Below are 13,560 nucleotides of genomic sequence, written 5' to 3' on the forward strand. Positions count from 1 at the left end.
TGACTACTCTGATACTACTGATAAAAATTTAGGCCTCGTTATAGAGGAGGATAACTCGTCTCAAGCTGTCTCCACGCCATGTGCACAGCTGGCCGAGAGAGATACGGAAGCCCACGAGGGGGACGGGGAGATTTCTGGACCGTCGCAGGCAAATACGTCATCAACCCGCGCCTCGATGAGTCGGGTTGGAATCCCCTCCCCTTGAGGTCAGACTGAATCCTCTCTCCGACATTCACTTTCAGTTTAGACAAACACTGGCTTCTTTTAAAAGGGAGCAGTGGAATGATGACTCCCTAAAATTTGCAAAAAATGCAGTAGTCCCTGTCATCGGCCAACGCACACACCAGCCCATGCCACAAGGACCTCACTTTGTAATAGAAAATTATCTATTATATCGGGTCGCGGACAATGGGGCAGAGGTTCTGAAACTGTTGGTAATCCCACGAACCTACCGGCGGCAGGTTTGTGAATTAGCTCACGCCCACCTCCTTGGAGGCCATTTAGGCTCCGAAAAAACTTTAGAGCGGATCAAGCTCAGATTTTATTGGCCGGGAATTAATGAGGAGGTTCGCCGTTTTTGTATTTCTTGTCCAGAATGTCAATTACAGCAAATTCCTAGGATGGACCGGGCTTCTCTCGTTCCCCTTCCCTTAGTTGATGTCCCCTTTGAACGAATTGGGGTCGACATTGTAGGACCCTTAGAGCCCTCAGCCCGAAGACATAAATATATAGTAGTCCTCGTGGATTATGCGACCCGATATCCGAAAGCTGTTCCCTTGCGCTCAGCTACATCTAAAGCAATCGCACGAGAACTAGTGGGAGTATTTGCGCGTGTCGGTATTCCTAAGGAAGTCCTAACAGACCAAGGAACACCTTTTACCTCGGAGACGTTCAGGGAAACGGCCAAGTTACTGAAAATAAAGCACTTAAAGACTGCGGTGTATCATCCTCAAACCGACGGTCTAGTGGAGAGGTTTAATCAATACTCTCAAGCAGATGCTTTGCAAGGTGGTCAGCGGGGATGGGAGGAATTGGGATCAACTCCCCCACCCTCGTTCTGTTTGCCTATCGGGAAGTCCCACAAGCCTCTGCTGGGTTCTCTCCTTTTGAATTGTTATACGGACGACAACCCCGGGGTAATATTGGATATTTTGAAAGAAGTTTGGGAAGGAGAGGCTCTTCCCTCTACAAATATTTTGGAATATATCGCTCAGTTATGCGATAGATTTGGGAAAATTCGACCTTTTTTAAAAAGTCATATGGAAAAGGCACAAGCAGCACAGGCCCGTTATGACCGTGGCACGACACTCCGAGAATTCCATCTGGGGGATCGTGTCATGGTATTAGTTCCCACCTCCCATTCTAAATTGCTCGCCCATTGGCAAGGCCCTTATGAAATTAAGGAGAGAAAAGGATTGGTCGACTATTTGGTGAAACAACCCAATCGTAGACCAAGCCAGCAGGTTTATCATGTGAACTTGCTGAAGCCATGGAAGGAGAGGGAACCAGATCCCTCCTCCGCTCAGCCCTGCTCATTCTTTGCTCACATAGACACCCTTAATTTCGGCGAGGAATTAACTTATAAACAAAGACAGGAGCTGAAATCAGCTATCCTGTTCGTCTCAGAGGTGGTGAGTGAAAAACCCGGAAGGACCTCTGTGACTGCGCACGACATAGTGACTGAACCAGGGGTTATAGTCCGAGAGCACCCCTATAGATTTCCTGAGGCAAAGAAGGCAGAAGTAGAGCTAGAAATCAAGCGGATGCTGGAACTAGGAGTGATTGAGGAAAGTTATAGTCCCTGGTCCAGCCCAATTGTCTTGGTTAGTAAGCCTGACGGCAGTTGGAGGTTTTGCAATGACTTCCGTCAGCTTAACCAGTTCTCCCTGTTCTATGCTTATCCCATGCCTCGCGTGGATGACCTCCTCGTGGACAAGCTGAATTTTTGACCATGCTTGACTTGACAAAGGGGTACTGGCAGGTTCCTTTAACGGACTCTGCGAAGGTCAAGACCGCGTTTAGCACTCCTAGCGGACACTGGCAGTATCGTGTTCTTCCATTCGGGTTACACGGGGCTCCTGCGACTTTCCAGCGTCTGGTGGATAAAGTGCTCCAATCCCATAATGCATACAGTGCTGCCTATCTGGATGACGTCGTCATCTATTCCAGCACATAGAAGGAACACGTACAGCAGGTCACTGCGGTATTGCGGACACTAAGAGAAGCCGGACTTCGTATTAATCCCAAGAAATGTTTTTTTGGATTAAAAGAGGCTAAATATTTGGGCTATCTGGTGGGTCGGGGTACCGTGAAACCACAGTGTTCAAAAATAGATGCTATTGTAAAATGGGCCCATCCGCGAACCAAGAGGCAAGTCCAAGCCTTTCTCGGGTTGGCCGGGTACTACTGCCGGTTTGTACCTCGGTTTTCAGAGAGAGCGGCGCCCTTGACTGATCTTACATAGAAGAGGGCTCCTAATCATGTGGTATGGACTGACAAGGCGGACGCTGCATTTAGTGACTTAAAACAGGCTCTTACGTCAGCACCAATATTAAAAGCTCCTAATTTTTCTCTCCCTTTTATTCTCTAGACGGATGCTTCGGACACAGGCCTGGGTGCCGTGCTGAGCCAAAAGGTCGATGGTGTTGAACACCCCGTAATGTACCTAAGCCGGAAACTGTTGGATCGGGAGACCAGGTATGCAGCAGTGGAAAGGGAAGCCCTTGCGATCAAATGGGCGATTACGCAGTTGAGGTACTAGCTCTTGGGCCGGGAGTTCACTCTGGTGACGGATCATGCACCCCTACAGTGGATGGCCCTTCACAAGGAGTCGAATCCATGGGTCACTAGGTGGTTTCTTGACCTTCAACCTTACAAGTTTTCGCTAATTCATCGTAAGGGTTCTCTCCATGCCAACGCTGATGCTCTCTCTCTTGCCCACGACCTCTCGGTGCAGGACGCTCAACCCGATGGATCTGGGCTGAAGGGGGGGGCCTTGTCACACACGTGTGAGTAGGAGGCAGCTAAAGGGCCTGAGTAAGTGTAATGAAACATCTGACCGGGGGTTGGCGGAGTGCGCTGACTGTCTTTCTCAGTTCCCTACAGACCTTTCCCGGGAAATCCTGAAAGGTTCCGGCGCCTCAGAACACGTCTCTTCCGAAGCAGGCCCCTTTGCTGACGTCACCTCCGAAGCCGGCCCTTTGCTGACATTACCGTCGAAGCTGGCCCCTTTGCTGACGTCACCGTCGAAGCTGGCCCCTTTGCTGACGTCACTTCGGTTCCGGCCATTTTGATGACATCAGTTCCTCTCCAGGCCTTTAAAGCCTCCATCTTGGGCTACTATAGCCAGTTCTAGTTTGGACTCTGTGAGATACACTTGATACACATCATGGCTGCCACGCGTTCCCAGCGTTCATTTCATGCGTCCTCTGAGCAGGTCCTCAGAAATTAACGCGACGCCTGCGCGAGTTGCAGTACCAGTAAAAAGTCGGGGGGCGCAGTGTGCTAAAAGTTGGAACGTGACGTCAGAGTCTCTGTTTATTATCTACATGTGACAGTAAGCCTCTATGGAGGTCCTTCGGGGATCGATGTGCGCGCTTTGCTGTTTAATGAATGGTTCAAAGTGGTGAAACAAAGTGCCGACATACAGATGCATTCGTGGTGCTTTTATATTCAAGCGTTGCATATTCCCGATCATAATGACACGATACATTTTAAAAGTCTCACATACCATCTTTTGTGCCGTCTATTTTTAATTTTTTTTACTTTACCTGCTGTCAGGTCCAAGAAGCTCGTAGCGATTAAAAACTGGGATGACGTTTACAATGGTCTGCTTTAATAATAAAGTACGAGGTTAAAGTGGACATTTCGAGATTAAAGCCGAAATTTCCACTTTAATCACAAAATACATGTTTTCACCGTGTCTTTTATTTTTTTCTCAGTGGCTCAAATACAGCACTATACATTACGTTGCCGATGTGAAGTTGAAAAAAAAAAATAGACGGCACAAAAGATGGTATGTGAGAGTTATAAAATGTATCGTGTCATTACGATCGGGAATATGCGACACTTGAATATAAAAGCACCACAAATGCATCTGTATGTCGGCATTTTGCTTCACCACATCGAAGCATCCATCCTGTAGAATTGGCATAGTGGCTTTCTGTCACATGTAGATAGTACCCAAACGTAATGACACGAACTTAACAACAGCAACATAATGTATAGCTTTATATTTGAACCACTGAGAAAAAAATAAAGGACACTGTGAAAACGTGTACTTTGTGATTAAAGTGGAAATTTCGGCTTTAATCTCGAAATGTCCACTTTAATCTCGTAGTTTACTTTATCATTAAAGCAGACCGTCCTAAACGTCATCCCAGTTTTTAATCGCTATGAGCTTCTTGGACCTGACAGTAGCGGAAAGCAGCAATAGATCACCACACAGAACAAATTAAATCTATACTAATAAAAGGTAAAGCCCTCACTGACTCACTCACTCGCTCACTGACTCACTGACTCATCACTAATTCTCCAACTTCCCGTGTAGGTAGAAGGATGAAATTTGGCAGGCTCATTCCTTACAGTTTCCTTACAAAAGTTGGGCAGGTTTTATTTCGAAATTCTACGCGTAATGGTCATAACTGGAAGCTATTTTTCTCCATATACTTTAATGGAGTTGAGCTCGATGGCCGTGGAGGGCGGAGTTTCGTGTGACATCATCACGCCTCCCACGTAATCACATGAACTGTCAACGCAGTACGTAGAAAACAAGGAAGAGCTTCAAAAAGTGCTGAAGAAAACATGCATTATACAATTGAGAAGGCAGCGAAACAATAAGAAGCGAGCGGCTGACACATACAACCATATTCATGAGTGCAGCTACTTCGGAAACAAAGCACGGTGTAAACCTAAAGTTTAAATTAAGTTCATAGACAGGCTGCCGCTGGCGTTTGTCATGCCCATGGCTAATGGGGGATACAAGTTTAATGAGAGGACGAGGATATAAACGAGTTTTGATCACTTTGTAACTAAGTTAAAATTGCACGTGAAGGGCTGTGCTTATGCAAATTCCGAGAGACTCTGTTTGTGGGGATTGACAGTTAAGGCGGGTGGGGAGTTACGTCATCATCTCCCCTCCCATTCACCTCATTTCGCTCTGAGCTGAGCTCCGCAGCTATTGCAATCTTGCGGAACCAACTTTGTGACGCTGCCACCAAATACTCACAGAAAAATCCACAAGTTAATACACACGCTGTCTCTAGAATTTCTCCACACTCTGAATCCTCCCGGCACTACTTACAAAAGGTTACATTGACAATCGTGTTACGTTATTTTAAAAATGTTTCCTTTTCTTAGCACAAGCACAGCTGAGAAGCTTCGAACGCATTTAATCACACTTTGCATTCCAAGCAAAGGGGAACTTCTCTCAATGCATGAGTTCCTGGTACACTGAATACATTGATCAGCGCTTCCCGATTCATTTTACTCTCTAGAGTTTCTCCATACTCTGTATCCTCCAGGCACTACTTACAAAAGGTTACATTGACAATCATGTTACGTTATTTTTAAAATGTTTCCTTTTCTTAGCACAAGCACAGCTGAGAAGCGTCGATGCATGTGCTCCATAACACGTTTAAAAAATAACGCATTTAATCACACTTTGCTTTCCAAGCAAAGGGGCTCTTTTCTCAATGCATGATTTCCTGGTACACCGATTACATTGATCAGCGCTTCCCGATTCATTTTACCCTCCCACCCCCTTGGTTTGAGAAGAAGTATGAAAAAATATGAGGTTAACGCAGAAAAGCAGATCACCAATTGAAGCTTTATGAATAATGGATACTTTATTCGCCATCAATAATTGTTTTGGTAAAGCCATACTCAGTGTAATCCCCCTTCCATTTTATAATTTTTCCGCGACTAGCCATGATTAAATAAATGGTAAAAAAGTAAGAGCGAAGCGAGGCAGGCAGGCGACAGCTCAATAGCTCGAATTTGGATATAAGTAGGTTCTATTTTGTCGCCAGAAATATCTTTGGTAGGAATGGAAGTTGAATTTAGTCTTTAAATTTCTATGGTGAAGAAAAATTTATGCAATGATGACTAAATTTAACTTACACTAGCCAACCCGCGGCGTACCATACGCCACATAAACAGGCAGTTTTTTTAATAATTTTAAGCACAGGGAGAAAATTTAACATTTGCAAAATCGGTAATGTAATAAATCAGCAAGAAGAGCAACATTGTAACAATGCACGGAACGAACCAACACACAATCGTCCGTGCGGCGTAGCGAGGTGGGAGGGGGGTGTGTACAAAGTGCAGGAGAATCTAAGAAGACGCATGTTTGTCACGGATGCGAATTGCTGTATGTAGTGTGTACAACACTTTGCTATGCTGCACGTCGTCGCGCCGTAACGAAAATTTGTTTTTTAAAGACTGCTCACTTCATTGTGTTTTAACTTCAGTTGTAAAGGAATGTTTTAATGATCCCATGGGATACCCCTCGCAAACAGTTTTACACGCTGCATATGGCGATTCACCTCCACGAGAAACATGCCTCTATTAACAGTCAACGTGTGGGAGGGGGGTGTGTACAAAGGGTAGGGACGAAAACAGTGGGAGCGTATGAGTCGCACTTAGTGGCAATTCCACGGTTTGCAGCCCAAATGGGATTCAACGGCTTACCCACACCTAGACACACGCTCAATCTCATGCAAATAATTTATTGAATAGTAAACACTTCTGGAAAGACACTGTTGTCTAAAACAGGTTAGTGTGAGAATACAACAGTAAGTGAATGAAAAGATGGAGAGAGCAAAATACAATACAATAGTGAACCTGCGCCATAACAAACGCTGCATAATTATTTATTAATGGTTGAACACTTCTGGAAAGACACAGGGACACCCCTCGCAAACTTTTCTACTTGCCGCATGCAGCGATTCACATCTGCGACAAACAAACTGTTTTCACACTGCATATAGCGAATCACATCCGCGACATGATTTTTCCTAGATGGTCCTGTCGCGTCCACCCTCGCACTCAAAGCATACACGCTGCCTGCTCATGTGCCCGGTCGCAAGCTGCGTCCAGCCTCGTTCTCGAAGCATACACCGCCTGGTCATGTGTCCGCTCGCAAGAGAAACTCACGGAGAGCCGCCCACCAGCTGCCTGTGTGTGTGCGCCTCTGTCTGTCTCTGGCGCGGCTTTCTCTTGCGCTGCCTCTGTGTGAACTGGTCAGGCACAGAGAAGGTCAGCTGCTGACAGAGCGTCTCGACTGTTGCAGGGCCTGCATTGGTAAAGCAGGTGAGACGGTAATGAAACAGAGGCACAGGGCTTATTGGTTTTTAAAGACTGATTCCTTCATTGTGCTTTAACCTCAGTTTTAAAGGATTGTTTTAAGGATCCCAAGGGATACCCCTCGCAAAGCGTTTGACAGGCTGCATATGGCGATTCACCTCCGTGAGAAACATGCCTCCATGAACAGTCAAAGTAGCTCGGAGGTACATGACATTAACCTGACCTGCACTGCATGTGGCCTCTACGACAGACGAACATAAATGGCGCCAGTTTTCTGTGTCGTCGCGTCGAGTTGGTGGGCGTGGCCCTGCGAAGTTGTCGTCGTATCAATGGTCTTGGACTTGGTAGCTCCTTCCTGTGTGCGCCATAGGTGTCTCACTTGTCGGCGGCTTAGTGAATCCACACCCCTTCCGGCGTGCTTCTGGTTGTCTTGCCTTAGTGAATTATATATATAGACTAGCAAAATACCCGCGCTTCGCAGCAGAGAAGTAGTGTGTTAAAGAAGCAATGAAAAAGATTTTTTGAAAAAAAATTATGAAAAAAACATTTTGAAAATAACGTAACATGATTGTCAATGTAATTGTTTTGTCACTGTTGTGAGTGATGAGTGTTGTTATATATATATATATATATATATATATATATATATATTTACACACACACACAAACATATATATATATACATATCTATACATATACACATATATATACACACACACATATATACACACAAATACATATATATATATACATACACACACACATATATAAACATATATATACATATACATACATATCTACATATATACACACACAGCTATTTCAGATCAGTGCAATACGCTGTTTGTTAAAACGGATGACACCCGCTCTTACGTGCAAGTCTGTGGATATTATGAACTATCGATTTGTTCAAGTTCTATTTAAATTTTAAATAGAAGGAATTTTTATTTAGTCGACAGAAATATCTTTGGTAGGAATGGTAAAACAGACAGGAATATTATTCCTGAATAAATCAACTCAAACCTTAAACAACTTATAATATTTTGCTCTCCATAAAAATATATCCTGTCTAAATTATACAAGTTAGAAATAAAGTAAACATTAAAAGAACAAACATTCAAATTTCTTTACTCTTATGTAATTTTATATAAAAATAAACTTAGATTTTAAATATCCCAAAAGATTTTGCTCTCCATAAAAATATATCCTGTCAAAATTATACAAATTCAAATATGAACATGCTGCATAACAAAACCTGGAAATATAAATAAAATGTGTTCCTTTCAGCAATAACAAATCAAATCATTCAGTTGTCTTTGCTCATATGTCATTTTAGAGCTGGACGCCTGGCATCTTTTTTGGCACAGGTTCGTTTCTGTTTGGTGTGAGGTTCTGTGTTGTGGAGATTCTCAGGATGGATTGCAGGTGCTCATCAGTGAGGCGACTCCTGTGTGCTGTTTTGTTAGTCTTTATCACTGAGAAGAGCTTCTCACACAGATATGTGCTACCAAACATGCACAAGGTTCGAGCCGCATGTAGACGGACTTTTTGTTCTTCAAAGTCACCAAAGCGCCGCAAACTCAGTGCGCCAGTTTATCAGCAAAGTGCGATTTGGGAACACCGTAGTGACGACTTGGTTTAACATTACTTGGCAACAGGGAAAGTGGGGCAAGTGGTGCATTTGTGTCTCCCATAAAAGCAGCTTCACTTGAAATCACTTTGTGATTGTGCACGGGTAAAACGTCCGCTGAAGTGTCAGATTCTTATTTAATTCTTCTGCTTTCTGTATCTTCTGCATTGCATTCAGGTCTTTCAGGTTACCCTGATGTTTTGTCTCATAGTGCCGCCTTAGATGAAATTCTGTAATTACAGCCACATTAGCTCCACAAATGAGACACACGGGTTCAGTAAACATATACTCAGCCTCCCATCGGTTTTAAAGGCTCTATTTTCAGAATCAACTTTTCTCTTCAGCATCGTGTGAGCTAGCTTCGCAATAACTTGCAGCATCATAAGGTAGACTTGATTAAACGTAAGTGTTCGGCAAGGCAGCTGAAGCGCTGCATTATGGGATCTGTAGTTTATTGTGTTACCAGCGCTTCATATACCCGGCTTTAATAACAATAATACAGTATATAAAATGATCTCGGGCGGATATAATTACACACCTGGCCGGATGTGGCCCGCTGCCCTTGAGTTTGACACATATGGACTAAATAGAACTTGAAAAGATATATTTTTTCAAATGTGATCGCAATTCAGATAGAGTTGACGCGACTACAGCCTGCATGCCTCAATAAGTCATCCTCCCTCGCCTTACTTTTTACCGCTCATCTAATGAATACACTGAGTATGGCTTTACCAAAACAATCATTGATGGCTAATAAAGTATCCATTATTCGAGTATGTAGATCGGGATATATATATATACATATATATATACCCCGCGCAGCGAGAAGTAGTGTGTTAAAAAGCTAGAAAAGAAAAGGGAACATTTTAAAAATAACGTAACATGACTGTCAATATACAGTATTTGTTTTGTGAGTGTTACTGAGTGTTGCTGTCATCAAGGATTTGATTATCATTATTTCTTTCAATCAGGTTCGTATTTGTAGGATGTGTTGTGTTCAAGTTACATTCCGGTTTGTCAATCGCTGTAAAGATGACAGGTTTCATTCATCGATTCGTTTCTTACTGCATCAATAAACAGCTCGCCTTCTTCTTTATCTGAGACCTGACACACTGCATGCACGGGTTTTTTACACTGTCTTCCTTTAGCGGACATTGACTTTTTCCAACGTGTGCTTTGTTTCCGCAGTAGTTGGATTTATGAATATGCTTGTATGTAACAGACGCTTAATATTTTTGCTGCCTTTTCAATTGTGTAATTCGGTTTTGTTCAGCTCTTTGGAACTGTTGCTTTTATCTGTGCACTGCGCCAGTTCACGGAGCCACCGTGTACATGCATCGAAGGTTCCCAGCTGTGCTGGTGCCATCTCCTGCTATGTCCATGGCTGTATTTAATGTTACCTTAGTCCTGGCACTTAAAACTTTCTCTCGCAGTTTCGCTGAGTTTGTGTCAAACACCACCCTGACCATCTCATCTTCCTCTCCATAAGCACAGTCCTTCACCCGTGAATATTTAGTGGCAGTTTGCTATTGGATTGCCGCTGACGGACGGCCTTATATGGGCAGGCACTAAATTACAAACGCCAGCGCAGCCTGTCTATGAACTTAATTTAAAGTGTAGGTTTACATCGTGCTTTGTTTCCGAAGTAGCAGAACTCATGAATATGGTTGTATATGTCACTCGCTCGCTTCTTATTGTTTCGCTGCCTTCTCAATTATATAATGCATGTTTTCTTAAGCGCTTTTGAGGTCTTCCTGGTTTTCTATGTACTGCGAGATTACGGGAGGCGTGATGATGTCACACGAAACTCCGCCCCCACGGCGTTGAAGCTCATCTCCATTACAGTAAATGGAGAAAAACTGCTTCCAGTTATGACCATTACGCGTAGAATTTCGATATAAAACCTGCCCAACTTTTGTAAGGAAGCTGTAAGGAATGAACCTGCCAAATTTCAGCCTTCCACCCACACGGGAAGTTGGAGAATTAGTGATGAGTCAGTGAGTGAGTGAGTGAGTGAGTGAGTGAGTGAGTGAGGGCTTTGCCTTTTATAAGTATAGATTCCTACTAAACATATTTCTGTCGACTAAATAAAAATTACTTATATTTAAAATGTAAATAGAACTTGAACAGATACGATAGTTCATAATACCCACGCAGCACTAAGTGCACGTAAGAGCAGGAGTCATCCGTTTTAACAAGCAGCGTATTGCACTGACACGAAATAGCCTGCCCATTTAATTATTTAGGAATGGATAGATAAATTAACATTTTGTACAAATAATGTTTTTAATTTTTCTTCCTCGAAGGATTCTGGCACCCCAGCAACAGCTGCTCGCACCCCAAAGTAGATATATATATATATATATATATATGTACTAGCAGAATACCCGTGCTTCGCCGCGGAGAACTAGTGTGTTAAAGAAGTTATGAAAAAGAAAAGGAAAAATTTTTAAAATAACGTAACATGATTGTTAATGTAATTGTTTTGTCATTGATATGAGTGTTGTTGTCATATCTATATATATATATATATATATATATATCTATATCTATGTGCCTCCTCCAGACCGCGAGGGGGCGTCCGCCCTGGTTATGTTGGGGGCCTCGGGTAAAGGGCTTGGAAGCCCAGCCCTGTAGGGACTTGTGGCCACCGCCAGGCGGCGCCCCAGTGCCTGAATATCCCGGGAGCCCAGCACTTCCGCCACACCAGGAAGTGCTGGGGAAGCGACAGGGACACCGGATGGCTTCTGGGTGCCCAGCCGGCACTTCCGCCACACTGGGGCGTGGCTATGGAGGATTGCCGGGAAGCAGCCTGAGCCCATCCGGGTTCCTATTTAAGGGGCCGCCTCCCTCCAGTCATTGGTGGATGTCGGGTGGAAGCAGACAGACCTGGAGAAAGGGCTAGAGGCGGCCAGGAGAGAGGCATAGAGACTGTGAGGCCTGGACATTGGGGGAATCAGTGCAGGAGGCACTGGGGTGTGTCGTGCATGTAAAATTGTAAATATTTGTAAATAAACAGTGTGTTGGGTGAAACAACGATGTCCGTCTGTGTGTGTCCGGGCCAGCGTCCACAATGTATATATATATATATATATATACAGTGGGATGCAAAAGTTTGGGCAACCTTGTTAATAGTCATTATTTTCCGTATAAATCTTTGGTTGTTACGATAAAAAATGTCAGTTAAATATATCATATAGGAGACACACACAGTGATATTTAAGAAGAGAAATGAAGTTTATTGGATTTACAGAAAGTGTGCAATAATTGTTCAAACAAAATCAGGCAGGTGCATAAATTTGGGCACCACAAAAAAGAAATGAAATCAATATTTAGTAGATCTACCTTTTGCAGAAGGTTCCAATGAGAGTCTGGATTGTGGTTGAAGGTATTTTGGACCATTCCTCTTTACAAAACATCTCTAGTTCATTCAGGTTTGATGGCTTCCGAGCATGGACAGCTCTCTTTAACTCACACCACAGATTTTCAATTATATTCAGGTCTGGGGACTGAGATGGCCATTCCAGAACGTTGTACTTGTTCCTCTACATGAATGCCTTAGTGGATTTTGAGCAGTGTTTCGGGTCGTTATCTTGTTGAAAGATCCAGCCCCGGTTCAGCTTCAGCTTTGTCACTGATTCCTGGACATTGGTCTCCAGAATGTGCTGATACTGAGTGAAATCCATGCGTCCCTCAACTTTGACAAGATTCCCAGTTCCTGCACTGGCCATACAGCCCCACAGCATGATGGAACCACCACCATATTTTACTGTAGGTAGCAGGTGTTTTTCTTGGAATGCTGTGTTCTTTTTCCTCCATGCATAATGCCCCTTGTTATGCCCAGATATCTCAATTATAGTTTCATCCGTCCACAGCACCTTATTCCAAAATGAAGCTGGCTTGTCCAAATGTGCTTGAGCATACCTCAAGCAGCTCTGTTTGTGCTGTGGTCGGAGAAAAGGCTTCCTCTGCATCACTCTCGCATATAGCATCTCCTTGTGTAAAGTGCGCTGAATGGTTGAACGATGCACAGTGACTCCATCTGCTGCAAGATGATGTTGTAGGTCTTTGGTGCTGGTCTGTGGGTTGACTCTGACTGTTCTCACCATTCATCGCTTCTGTCTATCCGAAATCTTTCTTGGTCTGCCACTTCGAGCCTTAACTTGAACTGAGCCTGTGGTCTTCCATTTCCTCAATATGTTCCTCACTGTGGAAACAGACAGCTTAAATCTCTGGGACAGCTTTCTGTTTCCTTCCCCTAAACCATGATGGTGAACAGTCTTTGTCTTCAGGTCATTTGAGAGTTGTTTTGTGACCCCCATGTTGCTACTCTTCAGAGAAAATTAAAGGAGGAGGGAAACTTACAATTTACCCCCTTAAATACTCTTTCTCATTATTGGATTCACCTGTGTATGTAGGTCAGGGGTCACTGAGCTTACCAAGCCAATTTGAGTTCCAATAATTAGTTCTAAAAGTTTTGGAATCAATAAAATGACAACGGTGCCCAAGTTTATGCACCTGCCTGATTTTGTTTGAACAATTATTGCACACTTTCTGTAAATCCAATAAACTTCATTTCACTTCTCAAATATCACTGTGTGTGTCTCCTATATGATATATTTAAC

At 43.5% G+C, this 13,560-nt stretch overlaps 1 protein-coding gene across 2 annotated transcripts in view; it reads left to right on the plus strand.

The window, feature by feature from the left end:
* Positions 1-13,560, plus strand: part of rusc2 (RUN and SH3 domain containing 2) — a 347,767-nt gene that overhangs the window by 62,970 nt on the left and 271,237 nt on the right. The gene's annotated exons all lie outside the window — the stretch shown is intronic.

The sequence above is a fragment of the Polypterus senegalus genome, chromosome 7, assembly GCF_016835505.1.
Source record: "Polypterus senegalus isolate Bchr_013 chromosome 7, ASM1683550v1, whole genome shotgun sequence".
NCBI classification, from domain to species: domain Eukaryota; kingdom Metazoa; phylum Chordata; class Cladistia; order Polypteriformes; family Polypteridae; genus Polypterus; species Polypterus senegalus.